The sequence below is a fragment of the Hyla sarda genome, unplaced genomic scaffold (assembly GCF_029499605.1).
Source record: "Hyla sarda isolate aHylSar1 unplaced genomic scaffold, aHylSar1.hap1 scaffold_2885, whole genome shotgun sequence".
NCBI classification, from domain to species: domain Eukaryota; kingdom Metazoa; phylum Chordata; class Amphibia; order Anura; family Hylidae; genus Hyla; species Hyla sarda.
Window position 1 is genome coordinate 5,001 of NW_026609592.1, and position 15,000 is coordinate 20,000.

The window sequence follows — 15,000 nt, forward strand, 5'->3', positions numbered from 1 at the left end:
TGACGCCGCATCGTGCCGGGGCTCGGGGGGGGGCCCTTAGGGTATACCCCCTCCCGGCGGAACTCCCGCCGGGAAAGGGGTCGTCCCTCCCGGGAGGCGAGCTTGAGCGGCACGGAGCGGGCTCCCCCAGATGTGTCCGGAGAGAACGGCATCATTCGCAATATCCCCAGACGGTCGTTTCGACGCGCGATCCGGCGGGGACCGACCCCCTCGTCCGGCCGGGCCCCGGAGCCCGTGTCGGCGAAGGGTCTCGATCCCCCCGGTGCCGAGTCGCGCCACGGCACGGTCCGGAAGGCTATATCCGTCTTTGAAGGTCCCTCGATCGATCTAACGAAGCGCGATCCGGCAGGGAGCTAGCCACTCTGCGGAGCCCGTGTCAGTAAAGGCGAGAGGGTCCCCCTCCCCCCAGATGCCGCATCGCGCCGGTGCGGAGGCGGCGGCTGCCGCCAGATGCGCGACGAGGGGTCGGCGGTCACGAAGGGCACAGGGAGGGTGGCCGGGCGGTCCGGCAGGAAGCGCAACCGCGTCCCGGCGAGGGAGACCCAAGGCCCCAGGGCCTCTCCCCTAAGCCGCGGGCGTCGGAGTGCGCGCAGCGGGACCGCGCCTCGGCTGCCCTCCCTCGGCCTCCCTCGCGGAGGGGGGCCGAGCCGTCCCAGGAGACGCGCGAGCGGGACGGCTCCCCGACGGCCACCGTACCCCCCCGGAGAAAGGCAGCGGTACCGCCGGGCGGGTGGGCGGACCCCGTCGGGCGGCCCGGCGGAGCTCCTTCGTAGGCTGAGAGTAAAATCGAAAAAGTCCCGATCGACGTGCCCGGGGGGCTAAGCGCGGGTCCCTGCATCCCAGGCAGGGCGCGCCCACCTCGGGCACGGGATCCCGGAACCCGGAGCGGCGGAGGGGTCGGCGGTCCCGAAGGGCATAGGGAGGGGCGGCCGGGCGGTCCGGCAGGAAGCGCAACCGCGTCCAGGCGCGGGAGACCCAAGGCCCCTCGGGGTCCTCGAGGCTGCCCGCGAGACTCCGGTCCCGCGTCGGCGCGCCTCGCTCCCCGGGCCTCTCCCCTAAGCCGCGGGCGTCGGAGTGCGCGCAGCAGGACCGCACCTCGGCTGCCCTCCCTCGGCCTCCCTCGCGGAGGGGGGCCGAGCCGTCCCAGAACACGCGGGCGGGCGGGACGGCTCCCTGACGGCCACCGGACCCCGCCGAGCCCAACCCGGGCACGGGATCCTTGGAGAGCGGACACCCGGAGGAAGGCAGCGGTACCGCCGGGCGGGTGAGCAGACCCCGTCGGGCGGCCCGGCGGAGCTCCTTCGTAGGCTGAGCGTAAAATCGACAAAGTCCCGATCGGCGTGTCCCCGGGGGGCTAAGCGCGGGTCCCTGCATCCCAGGCAGGGCGCGCCCACCCCGGGCACGGGATCCCGGAACCCGGAGCGGCGGAGGGGTCGGCGGTCCCGAAGGGCATAGGGAGGGGCGGCCGGGCGGTCCGGCAGGAAGCGCAACCGCGTCCAGGCGCGGGAGACCCAAGGCCCCTCGGGGTCCTCGAGGCTGCCCGCGAGACTCCGGTCCCGCGTCGGCACGCCTCGCTCCCCGGGCCTCTCCCCTAAGCCGCGGGCGTCGGAGTGCGCGCAGCAGGACCGCACCTCGGCCGCCCTCCCTCGGCCTCCCTCGCGGAGGGGGGCCGAGCCGTCCCAGGAGACACGCGGGCGGGCGGGACGGCTCCCCGACGGCCACCGGACCCCGCCGAGCCCACCCCGGGCACGGGATCCTTGGAGAGCGGACAGCCGGAGGAAGGCAGCGGTACCGCCGGGCGGGTGGGCGGACCCCGTCGGGCGGCCCGGCGGAGCTCCTTCGTAGGCTGAGAGTAAAATTGACAAAGTCCCGATCGACGTGCCCGGGGGGCTAAGCGCGGGTCCCTGCATCCCAGGCAGGGCGCGCCCACCCCGGGCACGGTATCCCCAGAGAGGGCACACCCGGAGGAAGGCAGCGGGACCACCGGGTGGGTGCGCGAACCCGCACGGGCGGTGCAGCGTGGCCCCGAAGTAGGCTGAGCGTAACATTGACAAGGTCGAGATCGCTGTGCGCGGGGTGTTTGGGACCGGTCCCTGGACCCCCGGGAGGCTTCGCCCACCCCGCGCATGGTATCCCCGGAGAGGGCACACCCGGAGGAAGGCAGCGGGACCACCGGGTGGGTGCGCGAACCCGCACGGGCGGTGCAGCGTGGCCCCGAAGTAGGCTGAGCGTAACATTGACAAGGTCGAGATCGCTGTGCGCGGGGTGTTTGGGACCGGTCCCTGGACCCCCGGGAGGCTTCGCCCACCCCGCGCATGGTATCCCCGGAGAGGGCACACCCGGAGGAAGGCAGCGGGACCACCGGGTGGGTGCGCGAACCCGCACGGGCGGTGCAGCGTGGCCCCGAAGTAGGCTGAGCGTAACATTGACAAGGTCGAGATCGCTGTGCGCGGGGTGTTTGGGACCGGTCCCTGGACCCCCGGGAGGCTTCGCCCACCCCGCGCATGGTATCCCCGGAGAGGGCACACCCGGAGGAAGGCAGCGGGACCACCGGGTGGGTGCGCGAACCCGCACGGGCGGTGCAGCGTGGCCCCGAAGTAGGCTGAGCGTAACATTGACAATGTCGAGATCGCTGTGTGCGGGGTGTTTGGGACCGGTCCCTGGACCCCCGGGAGGGGTCGCACACCCCGCGCATGGTATCCCCGGATAGGGCACACCCGGAGGAAGGCAGCGGGACCACCGGGTGGGTGCGCGAACCCGTACGGGCGGTGCAGCGTGGCCCCGAAGTAGGCTGAGCGTAACATTGACAAGGTCGAGATCGCTGTGCGCGGGGTGTTTGGCACCGGTCCCTGGACCCCCGGGAGGGTTCGCACACCCCGCGCATGGTATCCCCGGAGAGGGCACACCCGGAGGAAGGCAGCGGGACCACCGGGTGGGTGCGCGAACCCGCACGGGCGGTGCAGCGTGGCCCCGAAGTAGGCTGAGCGTAACATTGACAAGGTCGAGATCGCTGTGCGCGGGGTGTTTGGCACCGGTCCCTGGACCCCCGGGAGGCTTCGCCCACCCCGCGCATGGTATCCCCGGAGAGGGCACACCCGGAGGAAGGCAGCGGGACCACCGGGTGGGTGCGCGAACCCGCACGGGCGGTGCAGCGTGGCCCCGAAGTAGGCTGAGCGTAACATTGACAAGGTCGAGATCGCTGTGCGCGGGGTGTTTGGCACCGGTCCCTGGACCCCCGGGAGGGTTCGCACACCCCGCGCATGGTATCCCCAGAGAGGGCACACCCGGAGGAAGGCAGCGGGACAACCGGGTGGGTGCGCGAACCCGCACGGGCGGTGCAGCGTGGCCCCGAAGTAGGCTGAGCGTAACATTGACAAGGTCGAGATCGCTGTGCGCGGGGTGTTTGGGACCGGTCCCTGGACCCCCGGGAGGGTTCGCACACCCCGCGCATGGTATCCCCGGAGAGGGCACACCCGGAGGAAGGCAGCGGGACCACCGGGTGGGTGCGCGAACCCGCACGGGCGGTGCAGCGTGGCCCCGAAGTAGGCTGAGCGTAACATTGACAAGGTCGAGATCGCTGTGCGCGGGATGTTTGGGACCGGTCCCTGGACCCCCGGGAGGGTTCGCACACCCCGCGCATGGTATCCCCGGAGAGGGCACACCCGGAGGAAGGCAGCGGGACCACCGGGTGGGTGCGCGAACCCGCACGGGCGGTGCAGCGTGGCCCCGAAGTAGGCTGAGCGTAACATTGACAAGGTCGAGATCGCTGTGCGCGGGGTGTTTGGCACCGGTTCCTGGACCCCCGGGAGGGTTCGCACACCCCGCGCATGGTATCCCCGGAGAGGGCACACCCGGAGGAAGGCAGCGGGACCACCGGGTGGGTGCGCGAACCCGCACGGGCGGTGCAGCGTGGCCCCGAAGTAGGCTGAGCGTAACATTGACAAGGTCGAGATCGCTGTGCGCGGGGTGTTTGGCACCGGTTCCTGGACCCCCGGGAGGGTTCGCACACCCCGCGCATGGTATCCCCGGAGAGGGCACACCCGGAGGAAGGCAGCGGGACCACCGGGTGGGTGCGCGAACCCGCACGGGCGGTGCAGCGTGGCCCCGAAGTAGGCTGAGCGTAACATTGACAAGGTCGGGATCGCTGTGCGCGGGGTGTTTGGCACCGGTCCCTGGACCCCCGGGAGGGTTCGCACACCCCGCGCATGGTATCCCCGGAGAGGGCACACCCGGAGGAAGGCAGCGGGACCACCGGGTGGGTGCGCGAACCCGCACGGGCGGTGCAGCGTGGCCCCGAAGTAGGCTGAGCGTAACATTGACAAGGTCGAGATCGCTGTGCGCGGGGTGTTTGGCACCGGTCCCTGGACCCCCGGGAGGGTTCGCACACCCCGCGCATGGTATCCCCGGAGAGGGCACACCCGGAGGAAGGCAGCGGGACCACCGGGTGGGTGCGCGAACCCGCACGGGCGGTGCAGCGTGGCCCCGAAGTAGGCTGAGCGTAACATTGACAAGGTCGAGATCGCTGTGCGCGGGGTGTTTGGCACCGGTCCCTGGACCCCCGGGAGGGTTCGCACACCCCGCGCATGGTATCCCCGGAGAGGGCACACCCGGAGGAAGGCAGCGGGACCACCGGGTGGGTGCGCGAACCCGCACGGGCGGTGCAGCGTGGCCCCGAAGTAGGCTGAGCGTAACATTGACAAGGTCGAGATCGCTGTGCGCGGGGTGTTTGGCACCGGTCCCTGGACCCCCGGGAGGGTTCGCACACCCCGCGCATGGTATCCCCGGAGAGGGCACACCCGGAGGAAGGCAGCGGGACCACCGGGTGGGTGCGCGAACCCGCACGGGCGGTGCAGCGTGGCCCCGAAGTAGGCTGAGCGTAACATTGACAAGGTCGAGATCGCTGTGTGCGGGGTGTTTGGGACCGGTCCCTGGACCCCCGGGAGGGGTCGCACACCCCGCGCATGGTATCCCCGGATAGGGCACACCCGGAGGAAGGCAGCGGGACCACCGGGTGGGTGCGCGAACCCGCACGGGCGGTGCAGCGTGGCCCCGAAGTAGGCTGAGCGTAACATTGACAAGGTCGAGATCGCTGTGCGCGGGGTGTTTGGGACCGGTCCCTGGACCCCCGGGAGGGTTCGCACACCCCGCGCATGATATCCCCGGAGAGGGCACACCCGGAGGAAGGCAGCGGGACCACCGGGTGGGTGCGCGAACCCGCACGGGCGGTGCAGCGTGGCCCCGAAGTAGGCTGAGCGTAACATTGACAAGGTCGAGATCGCTGTGCGCGGGGTGTTTGGCACCGGTCCTTGAACCCCCGGGAGGGTTCGCACACCCCGCGCATGGTATCCCCGGAGAGGGCACACCCGGAGGAAGGCAGCGGGACCACCGGGTGGGTGCGCGAACCCGCACGGGCGGTGCAGCGTGGCCCCGAAGTAGGCTGAGCGTAACATTGACAAGGTCGAGATCGCTGTGCGCGGGGTGTTTGGCACCGGTTCCTGGACCCCCGGGAGGGTTCGCACACCCCGCGCATGGTATCCCCGGAGAGGGCACACCCGGAGGAAGGCAGCGGGACCACCGGGTGGGTGCGCGAACCCGCACGGGCGGTGCAGCGTGGCCCCGAAGTAGGCTGAGCGTAACATTGACAAGGTCGAGATCGCTGTGCGCGGGGTGTTTGGCACCGGTCCCTGGACCCCCGGGAGGGTTCGCACACCCCGCGCATGGTATCCCCGGAGAGGGCACACCCGGAGGAAGGCAGCGGGACCACCGGGTGGGTGCGCGAATCCGCACGGGCGGTGCAGCGTGGCCCCGAAGTAGGCTGAGCGTAACATTGACAAGGTCGAGATCGCTGTGCGCGGGGTGTTTGGCACCGGTTCCTGGACCCCCGGGAGGGTTCGCACACCCCGCGCATGGTATCCCCGGAGAGGGCACACCCGGAGGAAGGCAGCGGGACCACCGGGTGGGTGCGCGAACCCGCACGGGCGGTGCAGCGTGGCCCCGAAGTAGGCTGAGCGTAACATTGACAAGGTCGAGATCGCTGTGCGCGGGGTGTTTGGCACCGGTCCCTGGACCCCCGGGAGGGTTCGCACACCCCGCGCATGGTATCCCCGGAGAGGGCACACCCGGAGGAAGGCAGCGGGACCACCGGGTGGGTGCGCGAACCCGCACGGGCGGTGCAGCGTGGCCCCGAAGTAGGCTGAGCGTAACATTGACAAGGTCGAGATCGCTGTGCGCGGGGTGTTTGGCACCGGTCCCTGGACCCCCGGGAGGGTTCGCACACCCCGCGCATGGTATCCCCGGAGAGGGCACACCCGGAGGAAGGCAGCGGGACCACCGGGTGGGTGCGCGAACCCGCACGGGCGGTGCAGCGTGGCCCCGAAGTAGGCTGAGCGTAACATTGACAAGGTCGAGATCGCTGTGCGCGGGGTGTTTGGGACCGGTCCCTGGACCCCCGGGAGGCTTCGCCCACCCCGCGCATGGTATCCCCGGAGAGGGCACACCCGGAGGAAGGCAGCGGGACCACCGGGTGGGTGCGCGAACCCGCACGGGCGGTGCAGCGTGGCCCCGAAGTAGGCTGAGCGTAACATTGACAAGGTCGAGATCGCTGTGCGCGGGGTGTTTGGGACCGGTCCCTGGACCCCCGGGAGGCTTCGCCCACCCCGCGCATGGTATCCCCGGAGAGGGCACACCCGGAGGAAGGCAGCGGGACCACCGGGTGGGTGCGCGAACCCGCACGGGCGGTGCAGCGTGGCCCCGAAGTAGGCTGAGCGTAACATTGACAAGGTCGAGATCGCTGTGCGCGGGGTGTTTGGGACCGGTCCCTGGACCCCCGGGAGGGGTCGCACACCCCGCGCATGGTATCCCCGGATAGGGCACACCCGGAGGAAGGCAGCGGGACCACCGGGTGGGTGCGCGAACCCGCACGGGCGGTGCAGCGTGGCCCCGAAGTAGGCTGAGCGTAACATTGACAAGGTCGAGATCGCTGTGCGCGGGGTGTTTGGCACCGGTCCCTGGACCCCCGGGAGGGTTCGCACACCCCGCGCATGGTATCCCCGGAGAGGGCACACCCGGAGGAAGGCAGCGGGACCACCGGGTGGGTGCGCGAACCCGCACGGGCGGTGCAGCGTGGCCCCGAAGTAGGCTGAGCGTAACATTGACAAGGTCGAGATCGCTGTGCGCGGGGTGTTTGGCACCGGTCCCTGGACCCCCGGGAGGGTTCGCACACCCCGCGCATGGTATCCCCGGAGAGGGCACACCCGGAGGAAGGCAGCGGGACCACCGGGTGGGTGCGCGAACCCGCACGGGCGGTGCAGCGTGGCCCCGAAGTAGGCTGAGCGTAACATTGACAAGGTCGAGATCGCTGTGCGCGGGGTGTTTGGCACCGGTTCCTGGACCCCCGGGAGGGTTCGCACACCCCGCGCATGGTATCCCCGGAGAGGGCACACCCGGAGGAAGGCAGCGGGACCACCGGGTGGGTGCGCGAACCCGCACGGGCGGTGCAGCGTGGCCCCGAAGTAGGCTGAGCGTAACATTGACAAGGTCGAGATCGCTGTGCGCGGGGTGTTTGGCACCGGTCCCTGGACCCCCGGGAGGGTTCGCACACCCCGCGCATGGTATCCCCGGAGAGGGCACACCCGGAGGAAGGCAGCGGGACCACCGGGTGGGTGCGCGAACCCGCACGGGCGGTGCAGCGTGGCCCCGAAGTAGGCTGAGCGTAACATTGACAAGGTCGAGATCGCTGTGCGCGGGGTGTTTGGCACCGGTCCCTGGACCCCCGGGAGGGTTCGCACACCCCGCGCATGGTATCCCCGGAGAGGGCACACCCGGAGGAAGGCAGCGGGACCACCGGGTGGGTGCGCGAACCCGCACGGGCGGTGCAGCGTGGCCCCGAAGTAGGCTGAGCGTAACATTGACAAGGTCGAGATCGCTGTGTGCGGGGTGTTTGGCACCGGTCCCTGGACCCCCGGGAGGGTTCGCACACCCCGCGCATGGTATCCCCGGAGAGGGCACACCCAGAGGAAGGCAGCGGCACCGGCGGGCGGGTGTGCGGACCCCGTCGGGACGCACGACAGTGCTTCAGGCCGACCTTCTTAGGCTGAGCGACAAAGTCCCGATTGACGTGTGTGTCCCTGTGCCCAGGCAGGGTGCACCGTCCTTGGGCACAGGATCGTCGACGCGGACCCCCCCCGCGGCGGGGAAGGGGAAGCGTCGACATATTCGACATAGTCGAGCGAGTACGACGTCCGGTCGGCCGAGGGCCCCCGATGCCCCTGGACCCCCCCCGGGGTGGGCCAGACGGAAAAATGTCAAAGTCTGGTTGTCGGCCAGGGGTAAGTGTGTGTCCCTGTGCCCAGGCAGGGTGCACCGAACCCGGGCGAGGCCTCCGGAAGGGTCCCCTGACAGACTTCCAGGCTTTGGAACATTTGAGAGAGATCAAGGGCGGGAGGCGCGGGTCCCTGTACCCAGGCAGGGTGCGCTATCCTTGGGCACAAGATCGTCGAAGCGGACCCCCCCCGCGGCGGGGAAGGGGAAGCGTCGACATATTCGACATAGTCGAGCGAGTACGACGTCCGGTCGGCCGAGGGCCCCCGATGCGCCTGGACCCCCCCCCGGGGTGGGCCAGACGGAAAAATGTCAAAGTCTGGTTGTCGGCCAGGGGTAAGTGTGTGTCCCTGTGCCCAGGCAGGGTGCACCGAACCCGGGCGAGGCCTCCGAAAGGCTCCCCTGACGGACTTCCAGGCCTCGGGACATTTGAGAAGGATCAAGGGCGGGAGGCGCGGGTCCCTGTACCCAGGCAGGGCGCGCTATCCTTGGGCAAAGGATCGTCGACGCGGACCCCCCCGCGGCGGGGAAGGGGAAGCGTCGACATATTCGACATAGTCGAGCGAGTACGACGTCCGGTCGGCCGAGGGCCCCCGATGCCCCTGGACCCCCCGGGGTGGGCCAGACGGAAAAATGTCAAAGTCTGGTTGTCGGCCAGGGGTAAGTGTGTGTCCCTGTGCCCAGGCAGGGTGCACCGAACCCGGGCGAGGCCTCCGGAAGGGTCCCCTGACAGACCTCCAGGCCTCGGGACTTTTGACAGAGAACCAGGGCGGGAGGCGCGGGTCCCTGTACCCAGGCAGGGCGCGCTATCCTTGGGCACAGGATCGTCGACGCGGACCCCCCCGCGGCGGGGAAGGGGAAGCGTCGACATATTCGACATAGTCGAGCGAGTACGACGTCCGGTCGGCCGAGGGCCCCCGATGCCCCTGGACCCCCCCCCGGGGTGGGCCAGACGGAAAAATGTCAAAGTCTGGTTGTCGGCCAGGGGTAAGTGTGTGTCCCTGTGCCCAGGCAGGGTGCACCGAACCCGGGCGAGGCCTCCGGAAGGGTCCCCTGACAGACCTCCAGGCCTCGGGACTTTTGACAGAGAACCAGGGCGGGAGGCGCGGGTCCCTGTACCCAGGCAGGGCGCGCTATCCTTGGGCACAGGATCGTCGACGCGGACCCCCCCGCGGCGGGGAAGGGGAAGCGTCAACATATTCGACATAGTCGAGCGAGTACGACGTCCGGTCGGCCGAGGGCCCCCGATGCCCCTGGACCCCCCCCCCCGGGGTGGGCCAGACGGAAAAATGTCAAAGTCTGGTTGTCGGCCAGGGGTAAGTGTGTGTCCCTGTGCCCAGGCAGGGTGCACCGAACCCGGGCGAGGCCTCCGGAAGGCTCCCCTGACGGACTTCCAGGCCTCGGGACATTTGAGAAGGATCAAGGGCGGGAGGCGCGGGTCCCTGTACCCAGGCAGGGCGCGCTATCCTTGGGCAAAGGATCGTCGACGCGGACCCCCCCGCGGCGGGGAAGGGGAAGCGTCGACATATTCGACATAGTCGAGCGAGTACGACGTCCGGTCGGCCGAGAGCCCCCGATGCCCCCGGGGTGGTGCCGACGCGCCAACCCGGAGTCAAGAGGGAAAATGTTAAAAGTCGGGTGGTTGGCCCGTGGGAAGTGTGTGTCCCTGTGCCCAGGCAGGGTGCACTGAACCCGGGCAAGTCATCTGGAAGGGTCCCCTGACAGACCTCCAGACATGATGATTATCTCAAAACTGAGAACCACTATGAGATCGTATTTGAAAGCCGAATCCAGGCGACAGTTCCATGAGCTGGGCATGTCGGAGTGGTACGCTTTCATAAAAGTGTATCACAGCATAGCGACCGGGTATCTTAGAACGGCCTCCTGTGCCAGAGAGCTGGGACGTCGAGCGAGTCGAGCCAGTCTGGCGGGCGGTCCGCCGAGGGTGCCCGTCCCCCCGGACCCCCCCAGTGTGGGCCAGACAGAAAATGTCAAAGTCCGGTTGTCGGCCAGGGGTAAGTGTGTGTCCCTGTGCCCAGGCAGGGTGCACCGAACCCGGGCGAGGCCTCCGGAAGGGTCCCCTGATGGACTTCCAGGCTTTGGAACATTTGAGAGAGATCAAGGGCGGGAGGCGCGGGTCCCTGTACCCAGGCAGGGCGCGCTATCCTTGGGCACAAGATCGTCGACGCGGACCCCCCCGCGGCGGGGAAGGGGAAGCGTCGACATATTCGACATAGTCGAGCGAGTACGACGTCCGGTCGGCCGAGGGCCCCCGATGCCCCTGGACCCCCCCCCGGGGTGGGCCAGACGGAAAAATGTCAAAGTCTGGTTGTCGGCCAGGGGTAAGTGTGTGTCCCTGTGCCCAGGCAGGGTGCACCGAACCCGGGCGAGGCCTCCGAAAGGCTCCCCTGACGGACTTCCAGGCCTCGGGACATTTGAGAAGGATCAAGGGCGGGAGGCGCGGGTCCCTGTACCCAGGCAGGGCGCGCTATCCTTGGGCAAAGGATCGTCGACGCGGACCCCCCCGCGGCGGGGAAGGGGAAGCGTCGACATATTCGACATAGTCGAGCGAGTACGACGTCCGGTCGGCCGAGGGCCCCCGATGCCCCTGGACCCCCCCCCCCGGGGTGGGCCAGACGGAAAAATGTCAAAGTCTGGTTGTCGGCCAGGGGTAAGTGTGTGTCCCTGTGCCCAGGCAGGGTGCACCGAACCCGGGCGAGGCCTCCGGAAGGGTCCCCTGACAGACCTCCAGGCCTCGGGACTTTTGACAGAGAACCAGGGCGGGAGGCGCGGGTCCCTGTACCCAGGCAGGGCGCGCCATCCTTGGGCACAGGATCGTCGACGCGGACCCCCCCGCGGCGGGGAAGGGGAAGCGTCGACATATTCGACATAGTCGAGCGAGTACGACGTCCGGTCGGCCGAGGGCCCCCGATGCCCCTGGACCCCCCCCCCCCCCCCCCCGGGGTGGGCCAGACGGAAAAATGTCAAAGTCTGGTTGTCGGCCAGGGGTAAGTGTGTGTCCCTGTGCCCAGGCAGGGTGCACCGAACCCGGGCGAGGCCTCCGGAAGGCTCCCCTGACGGACTTCCAGGCCTCGGGACATTTGAGAAGGATCAAGGGCGGGAGGCGCGGGTCCCTGTACCCAGGCAGGGCGCGCTATCCTTCGGCAAAGGATCGTCGACGCGGACCCCCCCGCGGCGGGGAAGGGGAAGCGTCGACATATTCGACATAGTCGAGCGAGTACGACGTCCGGTCGGCCGAGGGCCCCCGATGCCCCTGGACCCCCCCCCCCCCCGGGGTGGGCCAGACGGAAAAATGTCAAAGTCTGGTTGTCGGCCAGGGGTAAGTGTGTGTCCCTGTGCCCAGGCAGGGTGCACCGAACCCGGGCGAGGCCTCCGGAAGGGTCCCCTGACAGACCTCCAGGCCTCGGGACTTTTGACAGAGAACCAGGGCGGGAGGCGCGGGTCCCTGTACCCAGGCAGGGCGCGCTATCCTTGGGCACAGGATCGTCGACGCGGACCCCCCCGCGGCGGGGAAGGGGAAGCGTCGACATATTCGACATAGTCGAGCGAGTACGACGTCCGGTCGGACGAGGGCCCCCGATGCCCCTGGACCCCCCCCCCCCCCCCCCCTCCGGGGTGGGCCAGACGGAAAAATGTCAAAGTCTGGTTGTCGGCCAGGGGTAAGTGTGTGTCCCTGTGCCCAGGCAGGGTGCACCGAACCCGGGCGAGGCCTCCGGAAGGCTCCCCTGACGGACTTCCAGGCCTCGGGACATTTGAGAAGGATCAAGGGCGGGAGGCGCGGGTCCCTGTACCCAGGCAGGGCGCGCTATCCTTGGGCAAAGGATCGTCGACGCGGACCCCCCCGCGGCGGGGAAGGGGAAGCGTCGACATATTCGACATAGTCGAGCGAGTACGACGTCCGGTCGGCCGAGAGCCCCCGATGCCCCCGGGGTGGTGCCGACGCGCCAACCCGGAGTCAAGAGGGAAAATGTTAAAAGTCGGGTGGTTGGCCCGTGGGAAGTGTGTGTCCCTGTGCCCAGGCAGGGTGCACTGAACCCGGGCAAGTCATCTGGAAGGGTCCCCTGACAGACCTCCAGACATGATGATTATCTCAAAACTGAGAACCACTATGAGATCGTATTTGAAAGCCGAATCCAGGCGACAGTTCCATGAGCTGGGCATGTCGGAGTGGTACGCTTTCATAAAAGTGTATCACAGCATAGCGACCGGGTATCTTAGAACGGCCTCCTGTGCCAGAGAGCTGGGACGTCGAGCGAGTCGAGCCAGTCTGGCGGGCGGTCCGCCGAGGGTGCCCGTCCCCCCGGACCCCCCCAGTGTGGGCCAGACAGAAAATGTCAAAGTCCGGTTGTCGGCCAGGGGTAAGTGTGTGTCCCTGTGCCCAGGCAGGGTGCACCGAACCCGGGCGAGGCCTCCGGAAGGGTCCCCTGATGGACTTCCAGGCTTTGGAACATTTGAGAGAGATCAAGGGCGGGAGGCGCGGGTCCCTGTACCCAGGCAGGGCGCGCTATCCTTGGGCACAAGATCGTCGACGCGGACCCCCCCGCGGCGGGGAAGGGGAAGCGTCGACATATTCGACATAGTCGAGCGAGTACGACGTCCGGTCGGCCGAGGGCCCCCGATGCCCCTGGACCCCCCCCCGGGGTGGGCCAGACGGAAAAATGTCAAAGTCTGGTTGTCGGCCAGGGGTAAGTGTGTGTCCCTGTGCCCAGGCAGGGTGCACCGAACCCGGGCGAGGCCTCCGAAAGGCTCCCCTGACGGACTTCCAGGCCTCGGGACATTTGAGAAGGATCAAGGGCGGGAGGCGCGGGTCCCTGTACCCAGGCAGGGCGCGCTATCCTTGGGCAAAGGATCGTCGACGCGGACCCCCCCGCGGCGGGGAAGGGGAAGCGTCGACATATTCGACATAGTCGAGCGAGTACGACGTCCGGTCGGCCGAGGGCCCCCGATGCCCCTGGACCCCCCGGGGTGGGCCAGACGGAAAAATGTCAAAGTCTGGTTGTCGGCCAGGGGTAAGTGTGTGTCCCTGTGCCCAGGCAGGGTGCACCGAACCCGGGCGAGGCCTCCGGAAGGGTCCCCTGACAGACCTCCAGGCCTCGGGACTTTTGACAGAGAACCAGGGCGGGAGGCGCGGGTCCCTGTACCCAGGCAGGGCGCGCTATCCTTGGGCACAGGATCGTCGACGCGGACCCCCCCGCGGCGGGGAAGGGGAAGCGTCGACATATTCGACATAGTCGAGCGAGTACGACGTCCGGTCGGCCGAGGGCCCCCGATGCCCCTGGACCCCCCCCCCGGGGTGGGCCAGACGGAAAAATGTCAAAGTCTGGTTGTCGGCCAGGGGTAAGTGTGTGTCCCTGTGCCCAGGCAGGGTGCACCGAACCCGGGCGAGGCCTCCGGAAGGGTCCCCTGACAGACCTCCAGGCCTCGGGACTTTTGACAGAGAACCAGGGCGGGAGGCGCGGGTCCCTGTACCCAGGCAGGGCGCGCTATCCTTGGGCACAGGATCGTCGACGCGGACCCCCCCGCGGCGGGGAAGGGGAAGCGTCAACATATTCGACATAGTCGAGCGAGTACGACGTCCGGTCGGCCGAGGGCCCCCGATGCCCCTGGACCCCCCGGGGTGGGCCAGACGGAAAAATGTCCCCCCGGACCCCACGGAGGCGAGAGAAAAAAAGCGTCAAAGGTCTGGTTGTCGGTCAGGGGTAGGTGCGGATCCCTGTGCCCAGGAAGGTCAACCGAACCCGGACAAGGCCTCCGGAAGGGTCCCCTGACAGACTTCCAGGCCTGACGATTTTCTCGAAACTGAGAACCGCTATGAGATCGGATTTGAAAGCTGAATCCGGGCAACAGTTCCACGAGCTGGGCATGTCGGAGTGGTACGCGTTCATAAAAGTGTATCGCAGCATCGCGACCGGGTACCTTCGAACGGCCACCTGTGCCAGAGAGCTGGGACGTCGAGCGAGTCGAGCAACTTCGGCGGGCGGTCTGTCGAGGTTCCCCGGACCCCGGGGTGATGCGCGCCCGGCCTACCCCTCTTGGGACCTGAGGGGCGGAGCTAAGGGCACAATTCCACGTTTTCCACCGCGGTAGGTCCCCCGATCGATCTGGCGAGGCGCGATCCGGCGGGGAGCGGCCCCCTCGTTCGGCCGGGCTCTGGAGCCCGTGCCGGCAAGGACGAGAGGGTCTCCCTCCCCCCCGATGCCGCATCGCGCCGGGGCTCGGGCCCGCAGGGTATACCCCCCCCCGGCGGCGGAACCTCCGCCCGGGAAGGGGTCGTCCCTCCCCCGAGGCGAGCTTGAGAGGCACGGAGCGGGGTCCCCGCGGCGGGGGCCCCCGGAGGCGTCCGGCACCGCGTCGGCCGCCGGCGCCCGGGCGAGGAGAGCGGCGAGGGCCGCCTCCCGCCGCCCGGGCCAGCCGGCGTCCCGGCGACGGCGTGCGGCAATTTTCCCCACGACGCGTCAGTCACGGCGGAGCCGCGCTCGCCCCCCGGCGTCCGCCCGGACGTCCAGAGGCGGCTGCCGCCAGAGGCGCGACGAGGGGCAGGCGGTCACGAAGGGCCCGAGGGAGGGCGGCCGGGCGGTCCGGCAAGGAAGCGCGACCGCGTCCCGGCGCGGGAGAACCAAGGCCTCCAGGGGTCCTCGAGGCTGCCCGCGAGACTCCGGT